At 40.4% G+C, this 17,481-nt stretch overlaps 1 non-coding gene across 1 annotated transcript; it reads left to right on the top strand.

Moving 5' to 3' along the window:
* Positions 1-2,723: 2,723 nt before the first annotated feature.
* LOC118636698 lies at positions 2,724-2,830 on the top strand. The gene has a single exon (XR_004960686.1). It is a non-coding gene; the product is annotated as a U6 spliceosomal RNA (small nuclear RNA).
* Positions 2,831-17,481: the final 14,651 nt, after the last annotated feature.

Here is a 17,481-nt window from a genome sequence, read left to right as displayed (position 1 = left end):
AACTTCAGATTGCAGTGAGTGCTGTGAGAAAAGGAAAGTAAGTTATGAGATAGAGAAAGATTTGGATGAAAGATAGTCTATTTTAGATAGGGTAATTAAGGAATGCCTCTTGAAGGTGACATGTGAGCTGAGACCTGAATAACAAGAAAAGTTGGCCAGGGACAAAGCAAGAGGAATAAAAAGTGCAAAGGACCAATTGTGGTGGGAGGGCCAGTTCAGGGCACCCTCCCAATAACACCTCCTGAGCATTTAAGATGGACTGGGTGGGGGTTTGGGGTGGGCTCTCCAGACTTGAATGAGAGACCATGTGCATATTCTAAAAAAGCACACATTCAGTCTAATGAGGGAGGCAAGGTTCAATGAACAATAACAAGGCTGAAAAATGTCAAACTCTAAGTGCTACCTAGAGGTTTAAGCAACATGTGTGGGAACAAAGGGAGCCACAATTAATTCAAATATGTTCAGTGGGTGTGTCAGGGAAGGCTTCACAGGAGGTGGCATTTGACCTACGTACATTGATACCCACCCCTAAAACTTCCTCCCCAGTGTTCTTGGGAGGTGAGGTGGGGGTGCTGAAGGATAAAGGGGAAGGCAAAGCTGTTAGGGACTGAATCTGAGGCAGATTTGCTGAGAAAGGAATTCTTGGTATTGCCATAGATGGGGGGCAGCCAGCTGCTGCCCTGGGAATGTGTGCTCCTCGCAGGTCTCTCACAGCATCAGCACATTATCTGAACTGGCTGCCATAGGATGAGACTGCCCTGGAAACCTTCCTCCCCTACCCCACCTGGAAACCTTCCTCCCCTACCCCACCTCCGCTTAACAGTTGTAAACACTTATTTTTAATTACACAGGCAAAACTAAATGCATTCCCATTGTAAACATTCAAACAGGCTGAAGATCCCTGCTGACCACCACTCAGTTTCTCCTTACTTCCCTAGTGGACTCTCAATTCATCTCTGCATATATGTACATAAAATTGTTGAGATGAAGAAAAAATGATGAGGGCTAAGGTAGACTATAAAATACATGAGGAAAGGGGGAGGGAATTACATGAGTAAGAACAGGCTTCCTCCAAAACAGACTTGAAAGTACAATGACAAGGAAAACAAAAGACAAAATAATGACAAATAACATTATTTGAGAACTTACTGTGCGCTCAGCACTGTTCTAAGCTCTTCACATATTAACTCACTCAATCCTTACAGCAGCCCTATGAGGTAGGTACTAGTACTAGCCCCATTTTATGGATAGGGAAACTGAATATAAAGACTTTATATCATTTGCTCAAGGTCACATAGCCAGTATGTATCCCAGCTGAGGTTCCTGGTGATACAGGTCATCACTCCACTCTGCCACCGGTGTGGATTTACAACAACTGGTGTCTCTGAAGATTCATGTAATGGGGGAAGGGAATCAACGGTTCGAATAATTTGAATCACAGTAGCAAAATAGAGTATGTACTCACTTGGAATAAAAACTAGCAGGGTGGTCCCCCAGGTGCCAAACTAGGTAGCTGAAAACACCAACCCACTCCTCCAGGACCAGCTTTAGGAGTTTGCCACCTGTGCAGAACTCAGCCCCCAGGAGGGGCTTCAGGCTTGGTTTAATGCTCTGCTGTTGCTGTCTTGACATTCTTAATAATTTCATCTTTGAATTTGTGTCTTCTAAGCGTAGCCCCATGTGGCAATGGAGCATATACATGACAGAAGAGATACACTGGGTGGCAGTACGCACAGCCTGTGGCATGGCAAGTGGCGCACATGCCGAGCAATTGGTCAGGCCACCGGGCGTGTACAAGCGCATCTGCAGCATTCTGGGGCACCACGGGGCCTCGAGGGGAGACATTGGGCCAGTGACAGCGGTGGCAGCAGTAGCAGAAGCAGTAGTGGTGGTAGCAGTGAAGGACCTGTGGTGAAAAGCAGTCTTGCCTTTCTGCTAGCAGAGCCTGATCCTGCAGCATCTGCACAAATAAAAACTCTGGCCTGAGCACTGGGAGAGTCACTGCCGGTCCTCAGACAGCAAGCTTTGTCAGTAAATTACTACTAAATGAAAGTGTACCTCCCATGAACTTTGCAGTAAAGAATATCAAGAGGTTATTAGAAATTTTTGAAGAGTTTAGAATCCTGGTGCAACATTGCAAAGCAAATATCCAGAGGTTTAGAAATGGAAATCAAATTTAAAGATTGTCACATTAGATATATAAGATGAAAGAATCAGGTGAACTGATTATTAATGAGGAAGACAATTTTATTTTTATTATTTTTTATCTTCACCCGAGGACATTTTTGCATTTATCATCAGATAGAGCGGGAGGGAGAGAGGGGGGAAGAGAGACAGAGAAACATCGATGTGAGAGAGACACATCGAGTGGTTGCCACCCACATGACCCCAACCAGGGCTGGGGACAAACTGCAACCGAGGTACGTGCCCTTAGTGGGAACCGAACCCAGGACTCTGGTCTGCGGGACAATGCTCTAACTGCTGAGCCAAACCGGCCAGGGTAAGAAAGACAATTTTTAAGTGTTTTCCTTATAGTTGAAGATACAGTGGTACAATGAATAAACAGGCATTTTGAATTATAAATAAATCATGACGCCATTTAAAAAATTTCTTTTATGACCTTGTGTTAGTTTGTTCAGGCTGCTATAATAAAAATGCCATAGATTGGGTAGCTAATACACAAAAATTTATTCCCAGTTCTGGAGGCTGAGAAGTCTGAGACCGTGCTTGCTTCGGCAGCACATATACTAAAATTGGAACGATACAGAGAAGATTAGCATGGCCCCTGCGCAAGGATGACACGCAGATTCGTGAAGCGTTCCATATTTTTCATACAACTCCACAAAAGGAAGACAAATAACCCAATTAAAAAATGGACAGAGGAACTAAATAGACACCTCGCCAAACAGGACATACAAATGGCTAAGAGACATATGAAGAAATGCTCATCATCACTAATCATCAGAGAGATGCAAATTAAAACAACAATGAGGTATCACCTCACACCTGTCAGAATGGCCGCCATCAACAAATCATCAAACAACAAGTGTTGGCGAGGGTGTGGAGAAAAGGGGACTCTAGTACACTGCTGGTGGGAATGCAGACTGGTGCAGCCACTATGGAAAACAATATGGTGTTACCTCAAAAAATTAAAAATTGAACTTCCATATGACCCAGTGATCCCACTTCTAGGAATATACCCTAAGAAGCCTGAAACACCAATCAGGAAGAATATATGTACCCCCATGTTTGTAGCAGCACTATTTACAATAGCTAAGATCTGGAAACAGCCCAAGTGTCCATCAGTAGACGAATGGATAAAAAAGCAATGGTACATATGCACAATGGAGTACTACGCAGCTGTAAGAAAGAAAGATCTCTTATCCTTTGAGACTACATGGAGGGACCTGGAAAGTATCATCCTAAGCAAAACAAGCCAAACAGAGAAAGACAAGTATCATATGATCTCACTTATTTGTGGAATGTAATGAACATAACAGTCTGAGGAATGGGGTAGTCCCAGAGACGTGGAAGTGGGGTACAGACTGACAATCCCCAGAAGAGGGGGTGGGGGGAGAGATAAACCATAGAACTTATATGCATGTATGCATGAACAGTGGACATGGACAACAAACTGGGGACAGGGCAAGGAGGGAGGGGGAGGGGGGAATCAGTGGGGGGAAAGGAGAAACATCTGTAACAAAAATTAATAAAAATAAATTAATTAATAAAAATAAATAAATTAATTTTAAAAAAAAGTCTGAGACCAAGGTGCTGGCAGATTCCGTGTCTGGTGAGAGCCCACTTTCGGATCATAGATGGCCATCTTCTTGCTGTGTGGTGGAAGGGGTGAAGGAGCTCTTCAGGGTCTCTTTCTTAAAGGCACTAATCTCCACCCTCAAAACCTAATCACCACCCCAAGGCCCCACCTCCTAATACCATCAATGTATAAATTGGGGGGAGGGGGAACAAAAGCATTCTGTCTATAGTGGATCTCCACAAGTTACAGGAAATGTCAGAGGCAACATTAAATGTCATTATATAAATTTATATTTAAAATTACATTTACACAAAACTGATTTGTATGAAGAGTTAAATCTTTTTAGAAAATTTGTTCCACAAGAATCATCAGCTCTAGATGCATTAAAATTTTTATTTTGAAATATATATCTATCCCAATGTTATCACAGCCAGTAATAGCTGCTTCAGCAGAAAGCTCCTTCTCAAAATGGAAAGTTATCAAATATTATTTGTCGTCTTGTTACTGATGTTGCTTTTGATTATATTGGTTGAAAATGCAGTTGCTAAAATATAAATTTTGATGACTAAATAATTGAATTTGCAGAAAAGCAAGTCAGAAAAATTATGAATTCTGTTATATAAATTATAAAAATCTATGATTTGTAAGTTTATGTTGCTATTCATGTATCACTATTATCCTTATACAGTTTTATAAGTAATAAAATATTTTAAAGGAAAAAAGTTAGCCCTGGTCATTCGCTCACTTGTTAGAGCATCGGCCTGCAGACCCAAAGAGTCTCATGTTTGATTCCCGGCCATAGGCACGTACCTGGGTTGCAGGTTCAGTCCCCAGCCCTGGTCAGGGTCATACAGGAGGCAACCAATCGATGTGTCCTTTTCACATCCATGTCTCTCTCTCTCTCTCTCTCTCTCTCTCTCTCTCCCCCCCTCCCCCTCCCTCTCTTTGTCTCCCCCCCCCTTCTATTCTATCTAAACACCAATGGAGCTTGGCGGGGGCGGGATAGGGAGGAGGGTGTCTACAGGGAAAAAGAAGAAACATCTGTAACAAAAATAAATTAATTAAAAAATTAGCAAAAAAATATCGTTGGGTGAGGATTAACAAAAAAAAAGGAAAAAAATTAATATTTTAGTACCTTTAACTGCACTTCTGCCCCTCACCTGGACTTTGAACAAGGAGTCCTCCATTTTCTTTTTGCACTGGGCTCTACATATGATGTAGCAGGCTCCCACTATTGCTAGATGGTAATCGTGAGGTGATTTGAGGGGATTATAGTCATTCAGACAGCCTCCTGGCTCTCACCAAACTCCTCTCCACGAGGAATGGGGTGGGGAGACAGGATGACAACATGGAAATATAAAGGTTAATGTAGATATTTATCATTTTCACGTGAACAGGATCATACTGTCCATATTATTTGGCCAACTGCTTTCTTCACATGCAATATGTCTTGGAGATCTTTCTACTAGAAAAATCAACGCTGTTCTTTTTAAAATTCTTATTCAGGTAATTACATAATTCATATGGGTCTTGATTTATTTCTCCACTCCCCTAATGGATATTTAAAGTGGTTTTATTTTTCACAAATACAGAGCTGCATTGAATACACCCGCAGGGGCCTCCTTGTTTCTCTAGGTAGACACTCAGAAATGAGTATGGATATTTTCAATTTTTAATTTATACTGCTAAATTGAATTTCAAAAGCACTATGCCAATTTCCACTCCCATCAGTAGTGCGTCTTCACATTTCCTAAAACTCTGACCTTTAAATTGTTTGCCAATCTGAAAGATGAAAAAAATGGTAACTCTTGTTTGTTTTATAATTTGTATTCTCCACTCACTGGTGAAGTTGAGCATATTTTTATATGATGTTTATTGGCCCATCCTCTGTGAACTGTTTTTAACCTCTGCCTAGTTTTTTTTGTAGGCTTGTTTGTCTTTTTCATATTGAATTGTAGGAGTGATTTATATTTCTGGATATTAACCCTTTGTCTATTATGTATGTTGCTAATATTTTCTTATAGTGTGTAACATAATCTGTGTTAACATACATAAGTTTTAAATGTTTGTATAGTTATTTAATATATTTATATCAATCTTTTATTCTATGGCTTTTCCATTTTGTTTATTGTTTTAAAAGACCTTTCTTGTCTAAGGCAACAATCATATTATCCTATCATTTTTCTCATTCTGTTATATTGCTTTACATTTAGGTTTTTAATCTACCTTAAACTCATTTCCGTCTCAAAATCCTTGCATTTCTCTATCTAGAACTCTCTGTCCCCTGATCTTCCTATGGTTAACACCTTCAGGGCTCAGCTCAAATATTGCTTCTTCCAAGAAGCCTTCCCTGACCACTCAAACTAAATTAACCACCTATTCTCCATTAAGATGTGCCCTATTGCATTAACTTTTTCTTTTCTTTTCTTTTTTATTACCTTTTTATTTTCTTCAGAGAGCACCTTTCTCAAGTTATTTAATTTATTTGTTTATGGTCTGTCTCTTGTTAGATTACAAACTCCACAAGGGTAGGGACTTCGTCTTGTTCCCAGCATCTGGAATACTTTCAGTTTATTCTAGTGAATTTAATATGCTGTAGGGATGACTTTATTTTTTTCCAAAAGGATGGAGGATTGTTTCAACCCAGGTCTTCCTTTTCTAAAGGAGAATTATTTTGGTCATCTTGTTTTTCTACTACTACTTAACATTGAGTGAGTAGAGAATGGTCATGATTATTATTCAGTCCAGTCGAGAGAGAGAGAGAGAAACATCGATGTGGGAGACAAACATCAATTGGTTGCCCCCCGTGAGCACCTGACTGGGGATTGAACTTGCAACCTAGGTATGTGCCCTGACCAGGAATTGAACCCACCACGTTTTGGTGTACGGGACAGTGTTTCAATTAACTGAGCCACCCGGCCAGGGCTGGAAGTTTTTTGAAAAATTAAAAGATATTGTCCTGGCCACGTTGGCTCAGTGGTTACAGCATCAGCCCGTGGACCAAAGAGTTGCGGGTTTGATTCCAGTCAAGGGCATGTACCTAGGTTGCGGTTCTGTCCCAGATCTGGTCAGGGTCATGTGGGAGGCAAACAATCAATGTGTTTCTCTCACATCTGAAATCGGTGGAGAAAGGGGATTATTTCATAAATGGTGCTCAGATAACTGGCTGTTTTTATACTAAAATATAATTCTAGATGGATCAGAAGTAGAAATGGAAAAAAGGGAAGACGTAATTCTAGAAGAAAATATGAATGTACTTATTTGTACTCTAGGAATGGGGGAGGCCACTTTAAAGCAGAATCTTAAATCCAGATGCCAATAAAGAAAATTATTATTGAATTTAATGCATAAAAATTAAAAGCTTTGTGAGGCAAAAATAACAAATTCAAAAGATCGACGAAACTGGGAACAAATATTTGCAAGATATATGACAATGGGCTAGTTTCTTTAATTTACAGTTAGTTCAGAATAATCAATATGAAAAAGGCAAAGTCCAATAGTAAAAAGAGCTAAAAATAAGCAAGTAATTTACAGAGAAATACATACACATAACAATAGAGATTTGAAAAGACGTTCAGTCTCATCCATGATTAAAGAAATATAAACAAAACAATAAAATACCACCTTCACCTATCAGCTTGAGAAATGTTTAAAGTTTGATTATATGCAGAGCAAGTGAGAGTATGAGGCAATAGATCATTTCATACACTGCTGGAGGGAAAGTTGGTGCAACTTTTTGCTGGTACAGTTTGGCAATATGTACAGAACATGCACATATTCTTTGACTGAATCACTTTTTACTTCCTAACGATTCGTAGATTTTTATTTGTGTATCTATTCTTTCCACTCATAGCCGAAACATGTATTTTGGGGTAAAGTGGTTCTACTCCCAGTTCTTTCGCCCACAGACTTTAGCTCAGGGGAGAACTTGTGACCTGAGCAAGCCAATTAGGGTGCAACCTTGGGAGTTATGCGTACCTGAAATGCTGGGTGAAGAGTTTTCTCTTCTCTGCTGGACTTAAAGGAAGAGACTCACAGCTCCCTTTGCCACCGGAGGCCATCTCATGGCCACCTTGGCTAAAGCAATGGTTCTCAGCCTTTGGCACGCGTCAGAGTCACCTAATTTGTTAAAACACAGATCACTGATCTCCACCCCTGGAATTTTAGATTCTGTAGGTCTGAGGTAGGGACCAAGAATGTCCTTTTAAAAGAAGTTTCCATGTACGACCAGTGCAGCTCAGTGGTTGAGCATCAACCCATGCACCAAGAGGTTGCCAGTTCGATTACCAGTCAGGGCACATGCCCAGGTTGTGGGCCCAATCCCCAGTGGGGGGTGTGCAGGAGGCAGCCAATTGATGTTCTCTCTCATCAATGTTTCTATCTCTCTCTCCTTCTCCCTTCCTCTCTAAAATCAATAAAGGAAAAAAAAATTAAGAAGTTCCCAGGGCCCTGGCCGGTTTGGCTTAGCAAATAGAGCATCGGCCTGCAGGCTGAAGGGTTGTGAGTTCGATTCCCATCAAGGGCATATACCTGGATTGCAGGTTCAATACCTGGCCCCAAGACTGTGTGGTAGGCAACCAATCCATGTTTCTCTCTCTCTCTCTCCCCCTCCCTCACTACCCTCTCCCTCCACTCTATCTAAAAATCAATGGAAAAATATCTTCTGGTGAGGATTAGCAATAAAAGAAGTTCCCAGGTGATGCTGATACTGCTGGCCCAAGGACCACACTTTAAAAATCACTTGGTCCAGCCAGTGTGGCTCTGTGGTTGAGCATTGACCCCTGCACCAAGAGGTCACCGGTTCAATTTCCAGTCAGGACACATGCCCAGGTTGTGGGCCAACTCCCCAGTCGGGGGCATGAAGGAGGTGGCCATTTGATGTCCTCTCTCATTGGTGTTTCTATCTCTCTCTTCCTCTCTCTCTAAACTCAATAAAGGAAAAAAAAATTTTTAATCACTTGGATAAAATAGGGACTGTGGAGTAGAGAGAATGACAGAAACTGGGTAGCTTACTGGAGTTTTGTTATTTGCAACCAAAAGCAATCTAACCAATATACTCACCAATTGTGCCACTAAAATCTTAACCTATGGTTATCCTTGCAGACGGTCACTGAAATATATGTCCATGGAAGATCATTGCAGCATTGTTCGTAATTGCTAATACTGGAAGCAATCAATGCATTTATCAATAGAGAATTGATAGAATCATCCACCTAATGGGATGCTATGTAGTGTTAAAATTTATCAAAGAGTCTGTACATACTCACAGAGAAATATCTATATGTTAAGTATAAAACACCATGACTAAAAGGGAGTGATTTATACCTTTTAAATAAAAGAATGGACAAACAGATAAATATATGCAAGTATATGCTTAATTACCTCCTGGAAAGTTAATTCTGATTAAGAATGGCTGTATGTGAGGAAGTACTAGAATTTATCAGTCTTCATTTTGTACATTTTTTCTGTTTGAATTGTCTAACCTTGGGTAAATTTTCTTTTTTTAAATTTTTGTTTATTATTAGTATTATTATTAAAAACCTCACCTGAGAATATTTTTCCATCGATTTTCAGACAGAGTGGGAAGAGGAGAGAGAGAAAAAGAAAGAAACATAAATGTGAGAGAGATACATCGACTGGTTGCTTTCCGCACGACCGCGACCAGGGCCGGGGACCAAAACCATAACTAAGGTACATACCCTTGGCCGAAATCTAACTTGCAACTCTTTGGTCCTTGGGCCAATGCTCTAACCACTGAGAAACCCAACCAGGGCAAATTTCCCCCCCTTTTTTTTTTTGTATTTCACTCTTTTGTTATTAATTTGTTTTTGTTACAGGTGTTTCTCCTTTCTCCCCTATTGACACCCTCCTCCCCATCCCCCCACCCCATTCCCAGCTTTGTAGTCTATGTCTATTGGTTATGCATACATGCATGTCTGTGGTTTATCTCTCCCCCCCACAACACCCTTTCCGCTGAGGCTTGTCAGTCTGTACCCCACCTTTATGTCTCTGGGTCAATTTTGTTCATCAGTTTCTTTAGTTCATTATATTTCACAAATAAGTGAGATCATGTGATATTTGTCTTTCTCTCCTTGGCTTGTTTCGCTTAGCATAATACTCTCCAGGTCCCACCATGCCTTCACAAAGTGTAAGAGATCTTTCTTTGTAACAGCTGCATAGTATTCCATTGTGTACATGTACCACTGCTTTTTAATCCAGTCATCTACTGATGAACACTTGGGTTGTTTCAAATCTCAGCTATTGTAAATAGTGCTGCTATGAACATAGGGGTACATATATTCTTTCTGGTTGGTGTTTCAGTCTTCTTAGGGTATATTCCTAGAAGTGGGATCCCTGGGTGAAATGACAGTTCGATTTTTAACTTTCTGAGGTAACACCGTAGTGTTTTCCACAGTGGCTGCACCAGTCTGCACTCCCACCAGCAGTGTACTAGACTCCCCTTTTCTCTACACCCTCGCCAACACTTGTTTGATGATTTGTTGATGGCGACCATTCTGACAGGTGTGAGGTGATACCTCATAGTTGTTTTAATTTGCATCTCTCTGATGATTAGTGATGTTGAGCATTTTTTCATATGCCTCTTGGCCATTTGTATGTCCTTTTTGGAGAGGTGTCTATTTCGGTCCTCTAACCATTTTTTAATTGAGTTATTTGTCTTCCTTTTGTTGAGTTGTATGAGCACTCTATATATTTTGGAAATTAACCCCTTATATGATGTATCATTGGCGATTATGGTCTCCTATATAGTGGGATCTCTTTCCGTTTTGATGGTTGTTTCTTTTGTTGTACAGAAGTTTTTTAGTTTGATGTAGTCCCATGTGTTCATTTTTTCCTTTGTTTCTGTTGCCTTAGGTGATATATCAGTGAAAATTCTGCTGCGTATGATGTCTGAAATTTTGTTGCCTACATTTTCTTCTAGAATTTTTATGGATTCATGAGTCACATTTAAGTCTTTTATCCATTTTGAGTTTATTCTCGTTTATGGTGTAAATTGGTGGTCCAACTTCATTTTTTTGCAAGTAGCTGTCCAATATCCCCAACATCATATATTGAAGAGACTGTCTTCACTCCACTGTATGCTCTTGTCTCCTTTGTCAAATATTAATTAAGCATATTGTCTTGGGTCAATTTCTGCGTTCTCTATTCTGTACCATTGATCTATCTGCCTGTTCTTGTGCCAGTACCAGGCTGTTTTGATTACATTGGCTTTGTAGTATAACCTGAAATCTGGTAATGTGATCCCTCCTATTTTGTTCTTCTTTTCAAGAGTACTGTGGCTATTCAGGGCCTTTTATTGCTTCCATATAAACTTTTGGAGTGTTTTTTCTAGTTCTGTGAAATATGTCATTGGTATTTTGATGGGGATTTCATTGAATCTATAGATTGCTTTGGGTAGTATGGACATTTTAATGATGTTAATTCTTCCAATCCATGAACAAGGTATGTGCTTCCACTTTTTTATATCTTCCTCTATTTCTTTTTTCAATGACCTGTAGTTTTCTGTGAAGAAGTCCTTTACTTCTTTGGTTAAGTTTATTCCTAGGTATCTTAATTATTTTGCTGCAATGGTAAATGGGATTGTTTTTTCAGTTTCTTTTTCTGTGATTTCATCATTGGTGTATAAGAATGCCATCAATTTCTTGACGTTAATTTTATATCCTGCTACTTTGCCAAATTTATTTATTAAGTCTAGTAAATTTTTAATGGAGTCTTTAGAGTTTTCTATGTACAATATCATCTCATTTGCAAATAATGACCGATTCACTTCCTCCTTTCCAATTTGGATCCCCTTTATTTTTTCTTCCTGTCTGATTGCTGTGGCTAAGACTTCCAGTACTATGTTAAATAAGAGTGGTGAAAGTGGGCATCCCTGTTTCGTTCCCATTCTTAAGGGGAATGCTTTTAGTTTTTGCCCGTTGAGTATGATGTTGGCTGTAGGTCTTTCATATATGGCCTTCATTATGTTGAGATATGATCCCTGTATTCCCACCTTGCTGAGCGTTTTTATCAGAAATGGATGCTGAATTTTGTCAAATGCTTTTTCAGCATCTATTGATATGATCATATGGATTTTATCTTTTCTTTTGTTTATGTAGTGTATCACATTTATTGATTTGCAAATATTGTACCATCCTTGCATGCCTGGGATGAAACCCACTTGGTCATGATGAATAATTTTCTTGATGTATTGCTGGATCTGATTTGCTAATATTTTGTTAAGGATTTTGGCATCTATGTTCAACAGGGATTTTGGCCTGTAGTTTTCTTCTTTGTAGTGTCTTTATCCAGTTTTGGAATTAGGATTATGCTGGCCTCATAAAATGAGTTTGGAAGTGTTCCATCTTCTTGGATTTTTTGGAATAGTTTGAGGAGAATGGGTATTAGATCTTCTTTGAATGTTCAGTAAAACTCCCCCATGAAGCCATCTGGGCCTGGGCATTTGTTTGCTGTTTCTTAATTACATCTTCAATTTCCTTTGTTGTTATTGGTCTGTTCAAGTTTTCTATATGTTCCTGGTTCAGTTTTGGAAAGCTGTGTGTTTCTAGAAATTTGTCCATTTCTCCTAGATTGTCCAATTTGTTGGCGTATAATTGTTCATAGTATGTTTCGATGATCCTTTGTATTTCTGTGGTGTCAGTTGTTACTTCTCCTCTTTCATTTCTGATTTTGTTCATTTGGTTTCTTTTTTTTGTTTGTTTCTTGGTGAGTCGGCTAAAGGTCCATCGATCTTGTTCATCTTTTCAAAGAATCAGCTTTTTGTTTCATTAATCTTTTAAATTGTTTTTTTAGTTTCTGTGTCATTTATTTCTGCTCTGACCTTTACTATTTCCTTCCTCCTACTAGCTCTGGGTTTTTCTTTTTCTTTACTTTCTAGTTCTTTACGGTGTAGGGCTTAGAAAGTCAATTAGGAATTTTTCTTGTTTCCTGAGGTGGGCCTGTAGTGCTATGAACTTCCCTCTCAGGATCGCTTTCGCTGTGTCCCATAGATTTTGTGTTGTGTATCCGTTTTCATTGGTTTCCAGGAAGTTTTTAATTTCTTCTTTGATCTCGTTAGTAACCCATTCGTTGTTTAATAACATGCTATTTAGCCTCCAAGTGTTTGAATGTTTTTGTATGTTTTTATTTCAATTGATTTCTAGTTTCATGCCATCTGAGAAGATGCTTGATATGATTTCAATTTTTTTGAATTTTTAGAGACTTGCTTTATGTCCTAACATGTGGCCTGTCTTTGAGAATGACTCATGTGCACTAGAGAAGAATGTATATTCTGCATCTTTGGGGTGAAATGTTCTATAAATATCAATGAAGTCCAACTGATCTAGTTTGTCTTGTAAAGACTCTATGTCCTTGTTAATTTTTTGTCTAGAAGATCTATCCAGCGGTGTCAGTGGCATGTTAAAGTCACCCACTATGATTGTGTTGCTATTGATCTCTCCCTTGAAGTCCTCCAGAAGTTTTTTTAAATACATTTTGGTGCTCCCATATTTGGTGCATATATGTTTACCAGGGTTATATCCTCTTGTTGGATTGATCCTTTTAATATTATGTAGTGACCTCTCTGTCTCTTATTATGGCCCTTGTTTTGAAGTCTATCTTGTCAGATATGAATATTACTACACCAGCTTTTACTCCATTTTCATTTGCTTGGAAAATTTTTTTTTATCCCTTCACTTTTATCCTGTGTGAGTCTTTTGTTGTGAGGTGGGTCTCTTGTAGACAGCATATATATATGGGTTGAGTTTTCTTATCCAGTCAGCTACTCTATGTCTTCTGATTGGAGCATTTAAGCCATTTACATTTAAGGTAATTATTGATAGATAGTTATTAGTTGCCATTTTAATTGTATGTCTGCGCTCGCTCTCTCTCTCTCTCTCTCTCTCTCTCTCTCTCTCTCTCTCTCCTTCTTCTTCTTCTTACAACAGTCCCTTCAGCATTTCTTGCAGTGCTGGTTTGGTGGTGATAAATTCCTTTAGCTTTTTTTTTTTATCCACGAAACTCTTTATTTCTCTTTCAATTTTGAATGATAGCCTTGCTGGATAGAGTAGTCTTGGATTCAGACCCTTGCCTTGCATTACTTTGTACACTTCATGCCACTCCCTTCTGGCCTGCATCGTTTCTATTAAGAAATAAGCTGACAATCTAAAGGGAGCTTTCTCGTAGGTAACTTTCTGTCTCTCTCTTCTTCCTTTAAGATTCTTTTTTTATCTTTAAAGTTTGCCATTTTTTATTATGATGTGTCTAGCTGTGGGTCTTTGGGGGTTCATCTTGCTTGGGACTCTCTGTGTTTCCTGGACATGTGTGACTTTTTACTTCACCAGTTTAGGGAAGTTTTCTGTTATTATTTCTTCAAACAGGTTCTCTATTTTTCTCTCTGATTCTTCTCTTTCCGGCATCCCTATAACGCGAATGTTGTTACATTTTGTATTGTCCCACAGCTCCCTTAAACTTTCCTCCTGCTTTTTAAATTTTTTTCCATTTGCTGCTCTATTTGAGTGTTTTTCCCCACCTTGTCTTCTAAGTTGCTGATTCTGTCTTCAGCTTCTTCTAATCTACTATTGAACCCTTCTAAGGTATTTTTCATAACCACTATGTCATTATTTCCTCTTGGTTTTTATGCATAGCTTCTACCTCTTTTTTTAAGCTGAAGTAGTTTCCAGTGAGCTCTTCATAATTCTTATTAAGTTGCTTGTAATTCTCAACAAATTGTTTGAGCACCCTTAAAATCATTGCTTTAAATTCTTTATCTGACAAGTTGCTTTCTTCCATTTCCCATAGTTCCTTTTCTTGTGATTCCTCGTTTTCTTTTCTTTGGGTGTTGTTTCTTTGTCTCCCCATTTTAGCCGTCTGGTCACTCTAGACCAGCTGAGGGATATTTGGATGTGTAGGCAGCTCACTGTATATTAAATAAGGCTACTGTCCCTCCAAAACTCTTTTGTTGCCTGTCTCTTGCCTGCTGTAGATCCTGGAGGATTGACTACTGAAGGTGGGTACTGATGTGTCCTGGTAGGTGCTGCTGCTGGATCGCGTGGGCTCCTCTGGAGCTGTGTTCCCAGCTGGTTGCTAGTGCCACCTGTAGCTGTACAGCTCAGGCCCTTTTGGAGCCACACTCCCTGCCCGTACTGTCGGCAGCTGTGTTGCACAGGCCTCACTGGAACCCTGGCTCCCTGCTGATCTTGTAGGCAGTTGGGTTGTATAGGCCTCTTAGGACCCCACAGGTCCTGCGGTCAGCTGGATTGCGCAGTCCCTTTGGAGACCCGGCTCCACACCTATCTTGTGGGCAGCTGGGTGGCGCAGGCCTCTCTGGTGCCCCAGCACCTTGGCAGCTCCACTGCTGTGCACTGGTCTGTGTTGACACAGGGTGTCCACTGGTCCGATGGTGCCAGGTACACTGGTGGGCTCAGGTTGCTGGGCCCTAGCCGCTCCCACTGCCTCCTCCCGGGGAAGATCTGGGATCTTCCAAAATGGTAGGACCTTCCCGCGGCTCGGGGAGAAGCACCCTGAAGAGCTGCTTACCTAGGTAGCAGGCTGCTCGGTCCACAGCATAGGAACCTTCTGCTCCGCCTCTCTGCACTGCACGAGTTTGGTCATCCACCTTCATGTCCACTCACACTCCTTCACACACTAGTTTGTTCTCTCACACATTCACCTTACCTTTGATCCTGCCCACCGCCATCTTTTTCTAAAACCTCCCCTTTTTTTGTAATATTTTTTTAATTGATTTTAGAGAGAAAAGAAGGGAGAGGGAGAGAAAGATAGAAACATCGATGGGAGAGAACGTTGATTGGCCGCCTCCTGCACATCCCCACTGGGGATCGGGCCCACAATCTGGGCATGTGCCCTGACAGGGAATCAAACCGGCGACCTCTTGGTGCATGGGCTGACGCTCAACCAGTGAGCCACATAGGCTGGACCAATTTTTCTTTCTTAAAATGAGAAAATGTCATTTGAAGTTATCTGGGCAAAGCATAGGCCAAGTTAAATTTCCTTTGCATATTTCTGCATTGAAAAAATGAATAAATCTTACATTATTTTAATTTTATTTTACTTTATTTTTTATCCTCATCTGAGGACATTTTTGCATTTATCTTCAGATAGAGCAGAAGGGAGAGAGGGAGGAAGAGAGAGAGAGAAACATCGATGTGATAGAGACACATCGAGTGGTTGCCACCCATACGACCCTAACCGGGGCAGGGAACAAACCACAACTGAGGTACCTGCCTTTAGCAAGAACTGAATCAGGGACTCTCTGGTCCATGGGCTGACACTCTAACCGCTGAGCCAAACCGGCCAAGACTGTTATATTGTTTTTAAAAGGTTAAATCATTAAAAGATGAGTGAAAAATTAAAGACGTGCCTGGCTGGTGTGGCTCAGTGTTTGATCGTCAACCCATGCACCAAGAGATCGCTGGTTCGATTCTCGGTCAGGGCACATACCCAGGTTGTGGGCCCAATCCCCAGTGGGGGGCACATAGGAGGCGGCAAGTCGATGTTCTTTCTCTTCAATGTTTCTATCTCTCTCTCCCTCTTCCCTCCTCTCTAAAATTAATGAAGGAAAAACAAAATTAAAAAAAAGGAAAAATCAAAAATATCTCAGATGTGCAGCCAGGCTTAAGTGTCACTGATATGGTTCATAGATTATAAACTGGTGAGGAATTATATCTATACAGATTGAAACTCAACTAGAAAGCTGCTTATTATTCTCCGATGTGCATATGAATTACCTAGGGATTTGTTTAAAAAAGCAGATTCTCAGCCCTGGCCGGTTTGGCTCAGAGGTTAGAGCATCGGACTGCGGACCAGAGAGTCCCAGGTTTGGTTCCTGCTAGGGGCACGTACCAAAAAAAATAAAAAAATAAAAAAAGTGAAAAAGCAGATTCTGCCCAGCTGATGTGGCTCAGTGGATTGAGCAATGTCTCATGGACTGAGAGGTCCTGCCTCTGTTCCCTGTCAGGCATACACCGGGGTTTTGGGCTCAATCCCCGATCGGGGGCATGCAGGAGGCAGTCAATTGATATTTCTCTCACACTCATATTTCTCTCTCTCTCTCTCTAAAAATTCAATAAGAAAATTTTTTTTTTATTTTGGTATGTGCCCTAGCGGGAAGCGAACCTGGGACTCTCTGGTCCGCAGGCCGACGCTCCAACCGCTGAGCCAAACTGGCCAGGGCAATAAAAACATATTTTAAAAAAAATCTATTACTTAAAAAATGCAGAATCAGAGATAGTGACTAGATCTGAGGGGAGTGCCTAATTTTCTGAAGTATTATTATTATTATTATTATTATTATTATTATTTTTATCCTCACCCGAGGATATTTTTCCATTTTTTGTACAGATAGAGTGGGAGAGAGAGAGAGGAAGGGAGAAAGAGAGAAACATCGATGTGAAGGGACACATCGAGTGGCTGCCACCCGCACGACCAACCAGGGCCAGGGACAAACTGCAACCGAAGTACGTGCCCTTAGCGGGAACCGAATCCGGGTCTCTCCGGACCGCAGGCCGACGCTCTAACCGCTGAGCCAAACTGGCCAGGGCAGTATTATTATTTTTAATCCTCATCAGATGATATATTTTTTAACAACTTTTTTTATTTTTTATCCTCACCCGAGGATATTTTTCCATTTTTTATTCAGATAGAGTGGGAAGGAGAGAGAGGAAGAGAGAGAGAGAGAGAGAGAGAGAGAGAGAGAGAAACATTGA

Source organism: Molossus molossus, unplaced genomic scaffold (assembly GCF_014108415.1).
Source record: "Molossus molossus isolate mMolMol1 unplaced genomic scaffold, mMolMol1.p scaffold_m16_p_2, whole genome shotgun sequence".
Classification (NCBI taxonomy): Eukaryota; Metazoa; Chordata; class Mammalia; order Chiroptera; family Molossidae; genus Molossus; species Molossus molossus.
This window is presented reverse-complemented; position numbering and strand designations above follow the sequence as displayed.